Below are 18811 nucleotides of genomic sequence, written 5' to 3' on the forward strand. Positions count from 1 at the left end.
GTAGTGGGGTACAGCCCTAAGTACGGTTTTAATATTAGAATAGCAAAAATTATGTATTTAGCATATATAAGGTCTCTGATAGATTATCATGCACCAGCTTTAGTCCTGCAAAGTGGCAAAAGTATTGTTAGACTGGAAAAAAATGCAAAATGAAGCACTCAGAATAATACTTGGCTGTCCTATAACTACCAAAGTTTTCAATATGCGGAAAAAACTAAATATACATTAAATTGCATTCAATATAGAATATTTGAAATTAATCTTATGATGGGACTAAAGCTTCTGCGTGATAACAAAAACAATATTGTGTTAGTTGAACTGTTAAAACACATACGAAATGGAACCAGTGAGTCTAAATGAATTCAAAGAACAGCCGTCATATTAAAATAATGGGAGTACACGATGTATATACAGATGAAAGAGTACAGCACTTCCTTCCGTCCTGTGAGATGGGAATATTATCCGAATTTATAGCAAGTTTTTTATCTACACTGTGTAATCTTTCATATAGAATAGGGTAGCAGCAAATTGCTGTGAATACCTAAGTTTGTTCATAAAGAAAAAGTAACAAATAGAAGTAAACTGAGAAAACGTTTTGATGAACGGATGTCGTTTTTTTACCCATGTATCTCACGATTTATAATTATTTATCTGTTAAATGTACATCAATATATGGATATGTAGCATTTATAATTTTACCGAGGTAGGGATAGCTTATCTTCATCATATGAAAAAGTATTTATGAGAGTAACTGAATAAATAACAAAAATATGAATAATATGGCAACGCGTTGACTCTCGGTTCAACTCATTGGGGGTGACATGGGTCCAGTCCCCATCCACACGCGATAGGAGAAGGTTGTAACGCCGATGGCCTCTGAAACTGTACCTGAACCACCGTATAGACACGAGCCTTGGTCTTGGAACAACCAGTGGTAGGATTACTTATTTTATTTTATTGGTGAGGTGCGAGATGTCCATCCACGTGTAGTGACACTTTAACCTTCGATGTTTGACTTGGGTGTGCAAGAATATCAATCTTGGACACTTTACTGAATCTGCGAGTGTTGTGGAGTCAAGTTAGAGCAGTGATATTCACAAGCTCTTCGTGTGGCTGCAAGATGGAAGGTAAAAAGATTATTCGTATTGTAGTTTATACAAGAGAATTCCGCTTTAAAGTGTCTTTTTTTCTTCTTGGCAATCTAAGATAGTTCTATGTTAAGATTCGAAAAGAATCTTAACATTAGAGTAGGACACGGCCATCGTGCCTTCCAGCTCCGGATCGAGGATTCCCTGAACTTGTCTTGACGATTTGGCAGCAATCCCAAAGTGTGACGTCAAGGTGTACAACCATGACGTCACATTGACGTCACCATTCTGCATCATCGCTACACTCGAAACGATTGTATTCTCTCCTCTCTTATCTTAATCTAACGTAACTTATAGACAAAAAATTGTGTTGCATATATACTGTACATGTGCATGACGTCACAGCTTTAACTTTCGTGGACTTTAAGGAACACAACTAGGTGAGTACAGTGAAATCTTAATAACAAATCCATGAGAAAATATTTGGAGAAGGACAGGAATCGAACCAGTGTCCTGGGTAACCCCAGATGCGCACCTTAACCAATGGGCCACATTATTGTGGTCTAGGGAGGACTGGGCCTCCCTCGACCAGAGAGGCCTGGTCGAGGACCGGGCCGCGGAGACGTTGAGCCCCGAAATCATCGCAAGATAAGGTAGGGTTGCACAGGACGCTGCTTTTGGCTCCGTCCCGTTCCCAAGACTTCTTTATCTCTTTAGAATCACCTAGAGAGGCCAGCGAGGCCATGGTGTAGTATAGGATAGGCCAGCGAGGCAATGGAGTAGGATAGGATAGGCCAGCGACGCCATGGAGTAGGATAGCTAGAATAGTCAGTTCTCACCAGTAGATAAGAGTCATATATGAAGTGGTTTTTGCCTCACCAGAAACGTCATAACCTCACGTATCGAGGTCGATGCTCATTTGTCCCAGAAAACGTCAATATTTCGGGGTTTTAATAATACTGAACTACAGCAAATGTTACGTTAAGAATGGTAGTGAAGGAACTGTGGTGCGTTAAGTGTGAGGACAGGTTAGCTAAAACTATTATTAACTGCAATTTGCCATTTACGATGAGTTAAACGTATGTTGAAGCACATGAATCTTACGATTAAAAACATTTCTCCGTTATCCATCTGAATCTATGAAGACGGTCGCCGTGTTGGGCACCAGGAGTGTCCACACTGTGTATGCCTGGGCATTTATGACACACAGAGTGTGAACAGATCAACAAGGGCTGTGACGAGGATTCAAATCTATTGCAGGTTCGAATCCTCGTCACGGCCCTTGTGGATTTATTCACACAGAGTGTGTCAGCATTTTGTTTATATGGGAATCATATGAGATACAGATTTTAATTTTTAATCTTGGTGATTCCGGCATCCGTTGTCGACTTCGGTAGTTGCATAAAAGTTGTGGGGAAGTTAGACATAACTTTCCGTGTATGTGTGTTCGACACTTGCCGTCTTCTAGCAGAGGGGCAAATCTTCCAGCAGGAAATACATCTTTACAAAATGGACTTAGAAGTAAACAAATGGTGTGTGCAGCTTCTGTTGACATCAATAGCGATACATTATCTGGTCCATTAGCTTCTAACATCAATAGTGACACATTACCTGGGCCAATAGCTTTTGTTCAATCTAAGCCACTAGTTGTCTCTCTACTTCCCTTGTTCTTTCCTCAATATTTGTCAGTCCTTCGTCCAGTACTGGAAGTTGTTCCGGCTGAGTCATGAATTCTCCACGGAATGTGGTTTAGTTCCTCAAACATTTCCTAGTTATTTCCTGTTTCTGTGTATGTGTGTACTAACCTGCCCGAAACGCTTTGCGTAATAGTGGCCTTAGGCATTGTATGTACTAGCTCTATCTATAAAGCCAACAAACTTTGTAAAATCTCTTTATGTATGTACCTTTGCCTAAATAAAAATTATTATTATTATAACCTAGTTGTACCCACCAAGTTCTGTGTGTGTGTGTGTGTGTGTGTGTGTGTGTGTGTGTGTGTGTGTGTGTGTTCCTTTCCTTGAAACTCTTTGAAATTAGTCTTCAACTTGTGTTGAAATTTATAATAAGTGTTATGTCCTTTGTGTGTTGAATATTTAATTTATAATTATCATTTCCTTGTTACCTGGATCATTATTTAGTATTAATTATCAACTTATTTCATTGGAATTGGTAACGCTAAATGTGCAAGTGTTCATGACTAGTGACTGCTCTTACTTATAAAAAAAACTCTCCCTATTCTTCGCTAACTCTACGTGCATGTGTTGTGGGCAGGTGTTGGTGGGGTCGGAGTCGCTCACCATGAGAGTAAAGATGGTGATGATGGTGATGGTGGTGATGATGGTGATGATGCCTGGTTCTCCAACACTCGCTAGCCAGGGCATCGATGATTGTAAGTAACACTTAATAACATGTTTGATATATATCATTGTTAATCATTTAACATGTTTTTATCAAGTTAATATTTATTGTTTAATACCTTCATTAACCACAGATAGCTTTCGTCAAATGAATGCACAAGAGGGATTTTCCGAACCAATACAGCTTCTGATAAGGGACTTTTTCCTTTAACAGAAGCTGTTAAAAAACTTCTGTTATAACAGAAGCTTATATATATATATATATATATATATATATATATATATATATATATATATATATATATATACACACATATGTCGTACCTAGTAGCCAGAACGCACTTCTCAGCCTACTATGCAAGGCCCGATTTGCCTAATAAGCCAAGTTTTCATGAATTAATTGTTTTTCGACTGCCTAACCTACCTAACCTAACCTAACCTAACTTTTTAGGCTACCTATCCTAACCTAACCTAAAAAGATAGGTTAGGTTAGGTTAGGTAGGGTTGGTTAGGTTCGGTCATATATCTACGTTAATTTTAACTCCAATAAAAAAAAATTGACCTCATACATAATGAAATGGGAAGTTTTATCATTTCATAAGAAAAAAAATTGAGAAAATATATTAATTCAGGAAAACTTGGCTTATTAGGCAAATCGGGCCTTGCATAGTAGGCTGAGAAGTGCGTTCTGGCTACTAGGTACGACATTATATATATATATATATATATATATATATATATATATATATATATATATATATATATATATATATTTATATATATATATATATATATATATATATATATATATATATATATATATATATATATATATATATATTTGTATGCTTAAATTAAAAATAAATCAAATCTTATATATAATGTAATGAAAAGCTTTATCATTTCATAAGATAACAAATGAGATAAATATATATAATTTGGCTTGTAAATTAGTCCAGCTGGGACCTTCCATCTGGAACCTGTTAACACGTTGTTTCGCTTCTTTCAGCGCTCTTCAGCTATTACTGTTGTGTGTTCCAACACGCCTCGACCATGTCCAGGGCAGATCTGATCACATCCCTGAACGCCTTCAACGCTGATGGACCAACTCTCCGGCGGTCAGTTCCCAACAACAATGAATGGAGTCGTATCATCAATGTCATCTCGACGGCTCTTAATTGTATTAATAGTAACCACGATGATTTTGCTCGCCGGATCCTCTCGGAGACTTTCTCAACTCCATTATATACTTCCATGAACTTGGGGTCGGATCTAACTTACTGATGGCGATGTGATGAGACTGCACTGGATTTGCTTTGATTAGGAGTTCCCATGTATTAAGTTTAATATAAATAATTGTGTGCCTTTCGTGTAGATTATTTTCAATTGTTTGCTGTTTGGGAACAAATGTCTGCTTCATGACAAATATTTTTAATAAATGGTGAATAATGGATATCCATCTAATGTTTGCAATGAGAAATTTGTATACTAATTATGTTGTATATTTAGCAAACTTTCTGTTGTTAAAACATTTCACCTATTTTTAGAAGATTACATTTCCTTAACACCTCTCAGACAGGGATTTTTTATTCACTTAAGACGAAGGCCATTATTATGTAAGAATTGATCTGTTTGCATTTATTAAATGACGAAGGCATCAACAATATAAATTGTTTATTATACTGGTTTTATTATTTTATTGTTTGCTTTATAAACCTTAAGATCATATTTTCATTTATGTTGAAATTTGTTAGGAATAACTTGGGAGTATCCATTGAACAGGTTTCAATTCTTATGGTTCCTACTAATTTTCTCATATCTACATAATTAAATATTCAGACAGGAGAGGGAAAAGGCAACAATGAGCTCCGTGGAATGTTTGTTTAGTGAATGTTGAATATTAAATTCAACGAAATTATAAATTATTTAATGGGTTAATATAATTATAAATTATTTAATGGGTTAATATAACTGTTCTACAACACCGTATTTTATCAAAATAGGTTCACTTACGAGTGCGTAGAACTGTCTCCAGTTATCATTTACATGAAGTTTTAACTGAGAATAACAATGTAGGGTTTGTGGCACGAATGCATGTATTTGTCATAATAATATGGCTGCTACCAATTTCGCTATCTAGATATGTTTTGATATATGGAGGGGGGGCACATGCAATAACATGGTTGTAGGGGCTCTATTCCTCAGAAAGTCATACCCATGCATGACCGAAATAAAACATTTCAGTAGGGCACAGACAAGACGTTTTCCTGAGTCAGGCATGTAACCTGGCCAGCGTCATTGACTGAAACGATCATGGAGTGTGTGCATGTAATTGTCTGCTACCTACTAAAGGGTAGGAATATAGGATATTCTTGATAGGATATGACGCTAGGAGAAATAGTGGTTGCAGTGTAGTTTTGGAGCCTGGGTAATATTGGCCAAGTGTTGCCATGGTCTAGTGTTGTCTAAAAGGGACGGAGAGTGTCCAGGTTGTGAACCAGGTTAGATATTAAGTGTAGCATAAATAGCTGCTCACTAATACGAGTATGCACAATAAATTACCACTGAGGGGAGAAATATAGGGTGTCCAATACACTACTGATTGTAGGATGAGTATAGAGTCCACAATAAGCTACCTCTAACAAGATAATTATGGGGGTGCTCAATACACGTATGCTTTCCTATTCAGTGGAGGTAAGTAATATTGTTTAAACTGATATTAGTGAGTCATTATGTAGACAAAACTGTAAAATTAAAATGCAAAATCAAAAATTAACTGAAATGTTTACAATAGTTTACCAAACAATAACAGGTTCTGTTACAAAATTCTAAGTTATAGAAAATGTTTATGGCTAACTATTTTAATACATGAAATGATATATCAACGCAACATATAGTTCATCTTATGGTTTCCTATAGTCGGGGACAGGAATCCTGTTAGTCATATCAAGGTTAGGCCAACTGCTAATCTTCCCCAAGATGCAACCCACAACAGTCGCCACGTACACTCCCGAGTTTTACACATTTTATTTCTTGTGAACAGAAACATCTGTTTCGTCATGACATTTGCTCTTCCATGTTTATTACAAACAATACCATATCGGAGATTATTTAAAAATATTATTGTATCCAATAATATCGCAATATGCAGTGTACGAAGAAAGCCAGACAAATGCATCCAATCTAACACACACTGTTGTTATGGAGTCTGTTGCTATATGTCATTTAATTATATTTATAGATTATTCCGTCCACGGAATGTCCATATAATTATGTATGATGCAATAAAAAAAAATATGGAAACAAAAGCTAACAATGGATTACAGTCTTGGGACGGATAAGAGGTTAAGGGGTGTTGTTGATTTAAGAGCGACGTCGATCTTGGGCCCGGATGCGCCACGGCGTACCCGTTAAAGGTTAATCGCAAAGCCGAAGGCAGATAATTGGGGAGCCCCTGGAGTCCCTCAGGGCGACGAGCACCGCGCCCGTCCCACAGAGAGAACACTGGGTGTCAAAACTAAATACTCGGCCCACAACGAAAACGCAAAAGTCTCTTGTAACTCTTGTAAGTCTCAACTCTCAACTCTTGTAACTCTTGTAAGTCATCCTGCGTTGATGCAGCCGCCCACCACGGCTGAGGGCACACCAGGAGCCCACCAAGACCCAACAACTCTTGGCATCTCTCAGCGAACCCTGCTCCAGACACCGTCACCCCGTCGGGAGAACCAGCCAGAAAACGTTAAAAAAATATATCAACAATCCCGTAGCCTAAGGGATAGGTGCACCAGGCGTCGTCCGGACAGTTGGATAGGGATGCCGAACGGCAGTATCGAATCCAAAACGCGAAAACAGAACGTGACCCGGCGGCTCCCAGGCGGAGGTGTCCAGACGTTTAGTCGTAGTCAAGGTTGAACCAGGAGTCGAGGTTAGGGGTGGACGAGAGGCTAGGGGTGAACGAGAGGCAAGGGGCGGACGAGAGGCTAGGAGTGGACAAGAGGCCAGGGATAGACAAGAGGCTAGGTGTAGACATGAGGCTAGGGGTAGACAAGAGGCTAAAGAATGGACGAGAGGCTAGGTGGGTGGGGAGGTTGTGTGGTCTGCTAATCATTTTACCGTGTACGTAGAACGGTCCAACACATCCTTGTTGCCAGTGTTTGTTGAGTACGTCACCTTCTGTATTATGAGAGGGACAGAACTAAAAGACCCAGCGTTAAAAAATGTGAAAATATATCATCACGACACCTCACAACTGTTATCATCACAACCCCTCCACCCGTTATCTTCACAACACCTCCATCTGTTATCACCACAACACCTCCACCTGTTATCATCAAAACAACACCAGTAATTCTCTTCTGGAGCGTCTGGCTAGCACTCTGAACACAACCCGACCCTCAACCAAGGTCACGCGCTGCCATACACACTTAAGTGCTTAGACAGGAACATACAGTTCACACTTGACTGTTCAACAGTAGCCTCGGTTGCCCGTACTGTTCAAGGGATGGCTGAAGATACGACGTACCTCCCTGGCCTTTGTCTCTTTGGGAAAACGTTGGGACGTTATTACCGTTATTAAAAACGTTATTACCATGCGGCATAGTTTTATTTCCAACTCACCACAGTTCTCCTGACGTGGTACCCTCTCCTACATGGCGCCCGGATTGAAGCACTCCCACTTCGAACGACCGTTCATCTGCTACTGCCTCGTTCATGACCCTGTCGTGAGACGTCATCGCTATCCTGCGCTGCTATTGGTCAGCGCCGTCGTAGTATGGCGACTTCACGGGAGTAACCAGCCAGCGGTTCGCAAGGTCATTCAGGGAATAATGGTCATTTTTGGTCGCAAGGAGGTTGAATCACAACAATTCGATTACAATTTAATTACACACCAATATAAAATCTACCTATATTATCAAAAATATTTGAAAACATTATTTACAAATAGTTCTACTCCTACCTCGTAAAATTCAACGTACTAAGTCCGTCTGTTTGGTTTCCGCTTCCAGAAGAGTACCAATGATGCAATTATTAGTGTGCATGATATAATCTACTCAGTCCTTGATAAAAATGAGTTCCTGATAGGACTCTTCATTGACCTGAGAAAGGCCTTTGATACTGTTAACCATAGCTATCTCTTATAAAAATAACACCAAAAGTGCCTAATTTCATCCTCATAGTTTCCTACCTAGTGCTTTAAACTCGAACTGTGTCTAGTGCTACCCACTCCCCCAATATATGTGCTATCACTGGCATCATCTTATATAATAGTTGTTATAATGAACGCATATTTTACTACATTATACCTAGAAATAATCCTCAAATTATGCTACAATGTACCTGTTGATAATCTTCAAATTTTTTTACTACAATGTACCTGCTAATCCTCGTCAAATTTTCTTACAATGTACCTGAAAACATTTCTCATGTTTGCTAGAAATTACCAACTTCAAATTATCTGTTAGATTAAGGACCTTCCCGAAACGTTATGCATGTTAGTGGCTTTACAAGAATGTAAAATATCATTGCTATGTACTCTCTTAAACCCAATGTATCTCCTTGTATATATATAAATAAATTAATAAATAAATTAAATGGAAAGCTAAGGGTAGATGGGGGGCTTGGGTGGATGGAAGGTATGGGGGTGGATGGGAGGCTCTGGATGGACTGAAGTCTATAGGCGGTTGGGAAGGTAGAGATGAATTAGAAGCTACGGATAGATGAGAGGCTTGGGACGGATGAGAGGCTAGTTGGGGATCTCTACAGGGTCTTTCGTTTTCTTTAAATTCCTTCAGATTGCTGTCACAGAAAATGAAAACATAATATATTTCATACTAAACTAAATTGTTTCACTCACCTAGTTGAGTTTGAGAGGGATATTTAGTATTAACTGATATACAAGAAGATATAGTGGGTTTACGAGAGTATATAGCATTGGTGATTTTACATTCTTGTAACGCAGCATAGAGATTCGGGCAAAATTACTGACACAATTACTTTTACTGATTGGGATATAATAACATTTATTTACAAGACGGTACAATGGTGGTTGTGAGATTACACCAGATTAGTATTTTTTAATTCTTGCAAAGCGACTAACGCATAGCGTTTCTGACAGAATTACTGACGCTGCCCTCCAGGATGCAACCCCCACATCAAGCTGACTAACTCCTGAGTACCTACTCGCTACTAGGTGAACAGAGGCATTATGTGAAACGAAATGCCCCCGACGCCCAAATGGGTCGAAAAAGAACCCGATTCTACTAGCGGGACCCATAATAATGACAATGTTTATTCAAAAGAATGTGTGTACATAGATCACAGGAATAATGTACAAATTATAGGGACAGGAGTTAGACAATCTATGAAGCCACTATTACACAAAACCTTTTGTGGCAAAAACATTCAATAACTAGACAGCAAATTTAACAAAGGTGTGAGGGGGGGGGGGGGGGGGGTCTCAGACTCGCATTTGGAGACCACCTCACATTAGTGTTGTCTACATGACGATAAGGACAAGGCAGCTAAAGCTGCTCCTGTGCCAGGTAAGTTACGGGCTCACCATAGCCCGTGCTACTTGGAACTTGTTTCGAGTAGCGAATCTTAAACAACAACAACATGCATGTAATGTAAACCTGTAAGTAAACCTTTAATGTAAACCTGCATGTAAAATCCTGAAACTGAGCTCCACCTGGGTATTGTGATCCTGTTGTCAAACCGCACTGTTCCAGAAAGCAATGATTGACAGAAGAACATTCACTGACACTCAAAGAGCAGAAAACACTAATATGTAGAGTGACATTGTAATTGGCAGGATTCTGTTAGGGTGTTGATAACCTACTTAGTATGTTAAGATAAGCATCTTATTGCTTCGTAATTACAATTATTACCTAACCTATAATAGGTATAGGTTAAGTAATAATTGTAATTACGAAGCAATAAGATGCTTATCTTAAGATACTAACAAGGTTAGGTAAGGTCGGTGTTTTCTATGAATCTTTTTAAGGGTATCTATTATGTTAAGTATGTCACCTATGCACATATTTAATAAGTCAATATTGACTTATTAAATTTGCGAGAACGGGTTGGTTGATAAGTGGCTGCAGGTCATAAAACACTCAGCGAGGAGCACCGCGAGTGTATATATGAACATAAGCTGGGATACACTCTCCAACACTACATTCGTGAATGCCTTGAGGTTATCTTGAGATGATTTCGGGGCTTTAGTGTCCTCGCGGCCCAGTCCTCGACCAGGCCTCCACCCCCAGGAAGCAGCCCGTGACAGCTGACTAACACCCAGGTACCTATTTTACTGCTAGGTAACAGGGGCATAGGGTGAAAGAAACTCTGCCCATTGTTTCTCGCCGGCACCCGGGATCGAACCTGGGACCACAGGATCACAAGTCCAGTGTGCTGTCCGCTCGGCCGACCGGCTCGGCCTTGTTATCAAAAATTTCAGACCCCATGGCAGAAGGAACTTTGAGCTCTGAAACTACTTCATGCACTCACGAATATTGGACGATATCCTTGTGCTCTATCCAAATTAGCTAGTGCAGGCTAGTAGACCAGAGTACTATCTCATGTTTTCCCTCCTGATTTTATGCACGACTAACCATCCTATTTTATGGAGATATTAGATGTACTCATTTATTGCTCTTGATAGGCACATTTCCTGTGCCAGGTGAGTACGACGGGGCTCACCATAGCCCGTGCTGCTTCCAACCTTTTTTTTCCCGAGTAGCTGAATCTAAAACAACAACAACATTGCTCTTAATCAATATTCTTCAGCAGCACATTGCTGGGCGTACCTAAGATTGCTAAATGAAAAACTTAATTTCCATGTTTGAATCGCTGTTTGTGTTCCACCAATGATAATTAACCTCTTATTACCAGCCCATTATATTCCTCAGAATATTTTGTATTTAGCAAACATGTTAACTCTGTTTCATCTTCATTCGTATATATATAATAGTTACTCCAATAATAAGTACCTCCATCATATACAGTATTTCCCAATGGCATTTTTATTACCAGAACCGTAAATAACAAAAAACTTTCTCAACTCACTTGCTATATTAACCGGATAGATCTCGGAACCTTCCCATCTGCATTTTGTATTTGATTCGATTTGGTCTTCCCGCAGCAGCCGGATATTTCAGAGTTGGTCTGAAACGTGTAGTATAATAGTCCTGTACGACTCCTTATTCAGATATCTGAGAGCACCTCTATTGAAGGTCAACCTTACGGCTACAGCTGCTAATATCCAGGTGAAGTGTACTTTAGAAAGTTGATTTTATTATATAAACCCCCTAACACAACCCTTGCTGAAAACAAATGTTTGGGAATGTTTATAGACCTTCAAATTTCCTCAATAAAGACAATGTTTATGCTCAATACATTCTTAAACCCTGTAAATTAAAATAATATTTGAGTGTTTTATTAATCCTGAATAAATTGGCTTTAAAAATAATATATAACTTATTAGTCGATATCAACTTTACAATCATCTTTAAAAAAGATAAAAATACTATCAGTTTACTAAAACTTGAATGTAAAGAACTTTTGAATGTCTCAGGAAGGCAGCGTGAGTGTGCCTCCTTACTGTAAGAAGAGCATGAGTCTCCAGGGGACGGAAGACACGAGTGCTTCACATAAAAAATGATAATTAAAACATTTTTCATTTACCTCCCACGGTTCACGTACTGCCCTCGAGACGGCGAGAGGAAAAACTCAAAAGGAATGTTGCCATGAATGAGCTCGTGGATAAGTGGCGCTGGCTGGCTGGCTGGCTGGCTGGCTGGTTGGCTGGCTGGCTGGCTGGCTGGCTGGCTGGCTGGCTGGCTGGCTGGCTGACTGACTGGCTGGCTGGCTGGCTGGCTGGCTGGCTGGCTGGCTGGCTAGTAAACTTACTTACTGGCTGATATGGCTGGTTGGTTGACTGACTGATATATCTGGCTGGTGGACCATGAGGTGCATGGCAGGCTGTGTAGCTGCCTGGCTGGTGCCCCTTCAGGCGTTGCTCTCACGGTAATCACATCTCAGCCTCCAGCACCCTCGACTCCTACGGTCCTCACCAGCGTCACCAGAAGCAGCTTGTCATGTTCTCTCTTCTCTTCCTCTGTTTTCCTGTTATCATACTTAACTCTTTCACCGGCATCTCCAGGATCCTCCAACTGTCTGTCGCAGTTTTTAGACTGCCTTTCTCTTGTTTTATCATTCCTGCAGGAGGACTACTCCCTCAAGTCGTTTCTTCAAGTATTCTGCATCCTTTCCCCAGCTTAATGCATTCCAATATTGTTTTTGAAGTTAAATTTCTACATCATATCTTCCAGCGCCACAACTATTAGCAACAGATCCTTCAGTATCCAGTCTTGCCCAACATAATACCCTTAAACAACATACTTCATGACCTGCACAATTATCGAATATCAACCACGTATCACCACCAACAGAAAGACGTAAGGAGAGTTCTGCAGCCAACATTACTCTTTCCTTCAGTGAAATAGAGAGACAAGAGACCCTTGTACCCCCCACCACCTCCAAGATTACTCCTAAAAGCATTATCATCTTGGGAAGTGGTTCTGCTCCACTGGCGATCTGAGACAACCTGAAGCGGATGTCTTAATTACATCCTCGAAGTCCAAGTGTAATGTCCGGATTAACGAGACGCGGCTCTTCCGACTGAGTTCTCTATTGATTGAGAAATGAAATGTAGGTCGGTAATGGGTGGAATTATTGGGAGATTTGAAGGGAGGGCGAACATGTGTAGCAAAAAGAGGACGTAAATGGTAATAAGGGGTGGCCATGTTGACAGCTGTCAACATGGCCACCGGTACAACTTGGTACAACATGGCCACTGGTACAACTTGGTACAACATGGCCACTGGTACAACTTGGTACAACATGGCCACCGGTACAACGTGGTACAACATGGCCACCGGTACAACTTGGTACAACATGGCCACCGGTACAACTTGGTAAAACATGGCCACCGGTACAACTTGGTACAACATGGCCACTGGTACAACTTGGTACAACATGGCCACCGGTACAACTTGGTACAACATGGCCACCGGTACAACTTGGTACAACATGGCCACCGGTACTACTTGGTACAACATGGCCACCGGTACAACTTGGTACAACATGGCCACTGGTACAACTTGGTACAACATGGCCACCGGTACAACTTGGTACAACATGGCCACTGGTACAACTTGGTACAACATGGCCACTGGTACAACTTAGTACAACATGGCCACTGGTACAACTTGGTACAGCATGGCCACCGGTACAACATGGCCACCGGTACAACTTGGTACAACATGGCCACCGGTGCAACTTGGTACAACATGGCCACCGGTACAACTTGGTACAACATGGCCACCGGTACAACATGGCCACCGGTACAACTTGGTACAGCATGGCCACCGGTACAACATGGCCACCGGTACAACTTGGTACAACATGGCCACCGGTGCAACTTGGTACAACATGGCCACCGGTACAACTTGGTACAACATGGCCACCGGTACAACTTGGTACAACATGACCACCGGTACAACTTGGTACAACATGGCCACCGGTACAACTTGGTACAACATGGCCACCGGTACAACTTGGTACAACATGGCCACCGGTACAACTTGGTACAACATGGCCACCGGTACAACTTGGTACAACATGGCCACCGGTAAAACTTGGTACAACATGGCCACCGGTAAAACTTGGTACAACATGGCCACCGGTACAACTTGGTACAACATGGCCACCGATACAACTTGGTACAACATGGCCACCGGTACAACTTGGTACAACATGGCCACCGGTACAACTTGGTACAACATGGCCACCGGTACAACTTGGTACAACATGGCCACCGGTACAACTTGGTACAACATGGCCACCGGTACAACTTGGTACAACATGGCCACTGGTACAACTTGGTACAACATGGCCACCGGTACAACTTGGTACAACATGGCCACCGGTACAACTTGGTACAACATGGCCACCGGTACAACTTGGTACAACATGGCCACTGGTACAACTTGGTACAACATGGCCACTGGTACAACTTGGTACAACATGGCCACCGGTACAACTTGGTACAACATGGCTACCGGTACAACGTGGTACAACATGGCCACCGGTACAACGTGGGACAACATGGGCACCGGTGCAATGTGGTACAACATGGCCACTGACAGTTCTTGTATGTTCGGTGATCGCTATCATTCTATGTCTTTTTCATTAAGTTCCTCTGCTTGTTGTGTTCTACCGGACGGTGTCCTACTTTCTTATGCTCTAATTTTTGCCTCAATCTATATATGTCTGCCTGTCTGTCTAGTATTATTTGTCTGGTGTTATCTTCACGTTTCTCACTCTCTTTAACTGCCTGTCACTGTGCTACTGTCTCTCTGACTGCCTGTCACTGTGCTACTGTCTCTCTGACTGACTGTCACTGTGCTACTGTCTCTCTGACTGACTGTCACTGTGCTACTGTCTCTCTGACTGACTGTCACTGTGCTACTGTCTCTCTGACTGACTGTCACTGTGCTACTGTCTCTCTGACTGACTGTCACTGTGCTACTGTCTCTCTGACTGACTGTCACTGTGCTACTGTCTCTCTGACTGACTGTCACTGTGCTACTGTCTCTCTGACTGACTGTCACTGCGCCACTGTCTCTCTGACTGACTGTCACTGTGCTACTGTCTCTCTGACTGCCTGTCACTGTGAGACTGTCTCTCTGACTGCCTGTCACTGCGCCACTGTCTCTCTGACTGCCTGTCACTGTGAGACTGTCTCTCTCACTGCGCCACTGTCTCTCTGACTGCCTGTCACTGTGAGACTGTCTCTCTCACTGCGCCACTGTCTCTCTGACTGCCTGTCACTGTGAGACTGTCTCTCTCACTGCGCCACTGTCTCTTTGACTGCCTGTCACTGCGCCAATGTCTCTGACTGCCTGTCACTGTGAGACTGTCTCTCTCACTGCGCCACTGTCTCTCTCACTGCCTGTCACTGCGCCAATGTCTCTCTGACTGCCTGTCACTGTGAGACTGTCTCTCTGACTGTCTGTCACTGCGCCACTGTCTCCCTGACTGCCTGTCACTGCGCCACTGTCTCCCTGACTGCCTGTCACTGCGCCAATGTCTCTCTGACTGCCTGTCACTTTGAGACTGTCTCTCTGACTGCCTGTCACTGCGCCACTCTCTCACTGCCTGTCACTGCGCCACTGTCTCTCTCACTGCCTGTCACTTTCTTTCTCGCTATTCTGTATCATTCGGCATATTTATCAATATATCACTGACCATCCAGCCTCGTCTTCTCATCAATAATTCATCCCACACAATTCCATCCCACAAGCCCGTCGGACTCTCTTGCTCAGCATCATCACAGCTTCAGCTGCTTTGATCTCCATCACTTTGTTCTACCTTTTTAATGTTCTTTTGTCAAGTCTTCAGAAGCTCCTCTCTCCATCCCCTCTTTAGCTCTTTCTTGATACTGTGAACACTCTTCTCCAAGCTATCAACTCTACTGCGCTCGGTTTATGAACCTATCTTTATATATTTTAAAGTCCCAGTTTCATCTAAGGACTTTATCTGTTGTATCTTGTCATCGTTTCTTTCTTCTTCTTTAATTCACACACTTTTACAACTCTTTTCCTACACACTAACACTACCAACATCACCTTTACCCTAGGTGATGAACACTTCACAAACACTTAATGTCAACTGTCACCAACACGTTGCAGGTCTATCAACTCCATGTTGCACCCAGTGATCGGCACTATGTAAACATCGCATCTTACTATTATCATTAATTTCTAACTTTTGCAATGCGTCCCTCCGGCCGCAATCCGGCTTTTATAGATTTAGAGGAACCCTCGGGAGTAGTGGATGGTTTCAACAATATTTATGAAGACCAGCAAGCCGTTTGTGAGAGTTTTATAGAGAGTTTTGAGGCCACGATGGAGGTGTTGTCTCATAGTATTGTCGTCGGCTGCTCTCTCTCTTCCAGGACAATGGTTAGTTGTCTATTGATACAAATTTGTAATGCGTACGTGTGTGTGTGTGTGTGTGTGTGTGTGTGTGTGTGTGAGGAAGTGGGGGAGGGATAGATGGAGGGAATAATGAAAAGCTGGAGAGTACATTTTTATACAAGACAAACATGGGGTTAATGATAGATTACTTTAGCTACGTAAATATGATTAAAGACATAAATTCAAACTAGTAATTATCGACAAGTACATCTATGTACATATTAGTACATATTAGCTATGTACACTCTGGTGAGTACATAGTTAGGTGGCGTACTACCACTCCCAAGTCCTCGTCTGCATAAACTTTCTCCTCAGCAATTCCAAACCCATTTCATGTGCTAAATAACGTTACACGATAACAAACTATATAAAAAATATATCTGTTTAAGCATTCAAATGGTAATTATAAAGAATATTTAACACATTCCTAACACAACCCCAAATTGTTCACCTTGGAACACAAGTATGTATCATTATCAATGTTTGTCATGATGACCAAACAACACACCTAAAGATGATGAGACGACGACAATTCGGTCCCTCCTCCACCATTATCAAGTCGATTGTGTTTGCTTTCGCGCTAAATTATCAATGTTCGCTTTCGCGCTAAATTTCACAAGCCGGCCCAGGTACACATGACCGTTTACCTTCACCCACTTCTACCCTGGAATGTAATCCCCTGTGAGCAGCTGACAAGCGAAGCTAGTTACACAGCTGAGAGCACTCCACGTGAGGCGCACATCCCAAGTCCAAACTCTCTATCTTTGTATTTTACATTTATCTTCTCTGTCTCTGTCTGTCTGTCTCTCTCTCTCTCTCTCTCTCTCTCTCTCTCTCTCTCTCTCTCTCTCTCTCTCTCTCTCTCTCTCTCTCTCTCTCTCTCTCTCTCTCTCTCTCTCTCTCTCTCTCTCTCTCTCTCTCTCAGTTTCTCTTACTGGTGAATGGCCGCAGAGGAGTGCTGTGGGAGGTCCGCAGCCACCACACTTCCAAATACTCACTGATAATTAAGTTAACGTATTTCCACCGCTATATAAATATACCAGTATAAGAAAGGCGTCTCTATTCACAGTGTTGACAGCTTTCTGAGTCTGAGCAATTTTACAATTTAAATTATTTAACTTTATAAAGTCAGGTTCTTTCTCATTTCCACACAAGGTAAATAGATGCAAATGATTTCAACAAAATTTGCCCTATAATTCCACCACCTACACTCTAACTCCACCTACTACCCCACCTCCACCTCCACTCTCAGGGTCCCACCTCCACCTCCACTCTCAGGGTCCCCACCTCCACCTCCACTCTCAGGGCTCCACCTCCACCTCCACTCTCAGGGCCCCACCTCCACTTCCACTCTCAGGGCCCCACCTCCACCTCCACTCTCAGGGCCCCACCTCCACTTCCACTCTCAGGGCCCCACCACCTTCACCCTCGCCTATATCTCCACCCATCCACCACCTAAGTAATACCAACATTAACACTTAGAGGCCAGCCAGTGACTTTGGCTCGTTCAACAATATTCCTGAAAAAATTTCCCCCTTTCCCCTCCTCCACCTTCTAGTGGGGGTGGGGGTGGGGGGGGGGAGGGTGAGGGAGGGAGATAGGAGGGATGGAGGTAACAGTCAATGTTTACAAGTGATAATGTTGGATCATCCACAAGCGAGATTACAGGTCAGTCAGACCTTAGTAACAGAGCTTACAGTAACTATCTCCTACTAAGTTTTGCATAATGGAAGTAAGTGTGTTTCTGATACAAATAAAAATGTTCTGTGTGAGTCACTAACTTGCAGGGCCTCCTACTTATCTACAACGCAAAGAGACGTTGGGTTTACATCGTTTTAGTTAAACATTGAAGGGTCATTGACCTCTCAGTCAAGGGGTGCGGGGTCATTGACCTCCCGGACAAGAGGGGGGGGGGGGTCATTGACCTCTCGGTCAAGGGGTGTGGGGTCATTGACCTCCCGGACAAGAGGGGGGTCATTGACCTTCCGGTTAAGTGGAGGGGGGTCATTGACCTCTCGGTCAAGAGGGGGAGAGTCATTGACCTCCCGGACACTAACTACTCAAGCACAAGACAAAGGTATGTCACCAGAACTACGAGTTATGAGTAATAATGTTGACATTATGATATACAATAAATGTACATCACGACTCTAAAGAGCAAGTTTCTCGTATATCTGAGCTGCAACAATTTCTAATTAATCTTAATTACATCACCCAAAACTTTTACAAAACGTTGACAAAGTCAACAATGACAACATAAGTTCTGTGCACTTACCCAGGTAAAGTCCCGAGGAAATGTAAATGGACACACAACAGTCCTTCATGC

The 18811-nt window shown here is 41.9% G+C and overlaps 1 long non-coding RNA gene across 2 annotated transcripts; it reads left to right on the forward strand.

The window, feature by feature from the left end:
• Nucleotides 1-782: 782 nt before the first annotated feature.
• On the forward strand, nucleotides 783-5139 carry LOC123768635 (uncharacterized). 2 transcript variants are annotated; one of them, XR_011225404.1, is made up of 3 exons: nucleotides 783-934; nucleotides 3360-3477; nucleotides 4455-5139. It is a non-coding gene; the product is annotated as an uncharacterized lncRNA (long non-coding RNA). The 2 variants fall into 2 exon arrangements; XR_011225405.1 differs by having other exon boundaries at nucleotides 825-1127.
• Nucleotides 5140-18811: the final 13672 nt, after the last annotated feature.

This window comes from Procambarus clarkii, chromosome 83, assembly GCF_040958095.1.
Source record: "Procambarus clarkii isolate CNS0578487 chromosome 83, FALCON_Pclarkii_2.0, whole genome shotgun sequence".
NCBI classification, from domain to species: domain Eukaryota; kingdom Metazoa; phylum Arthropoda; class Malacostraca; order Decapoda; family Cambaridae; genus Procambarus; species Procambarus clarkii.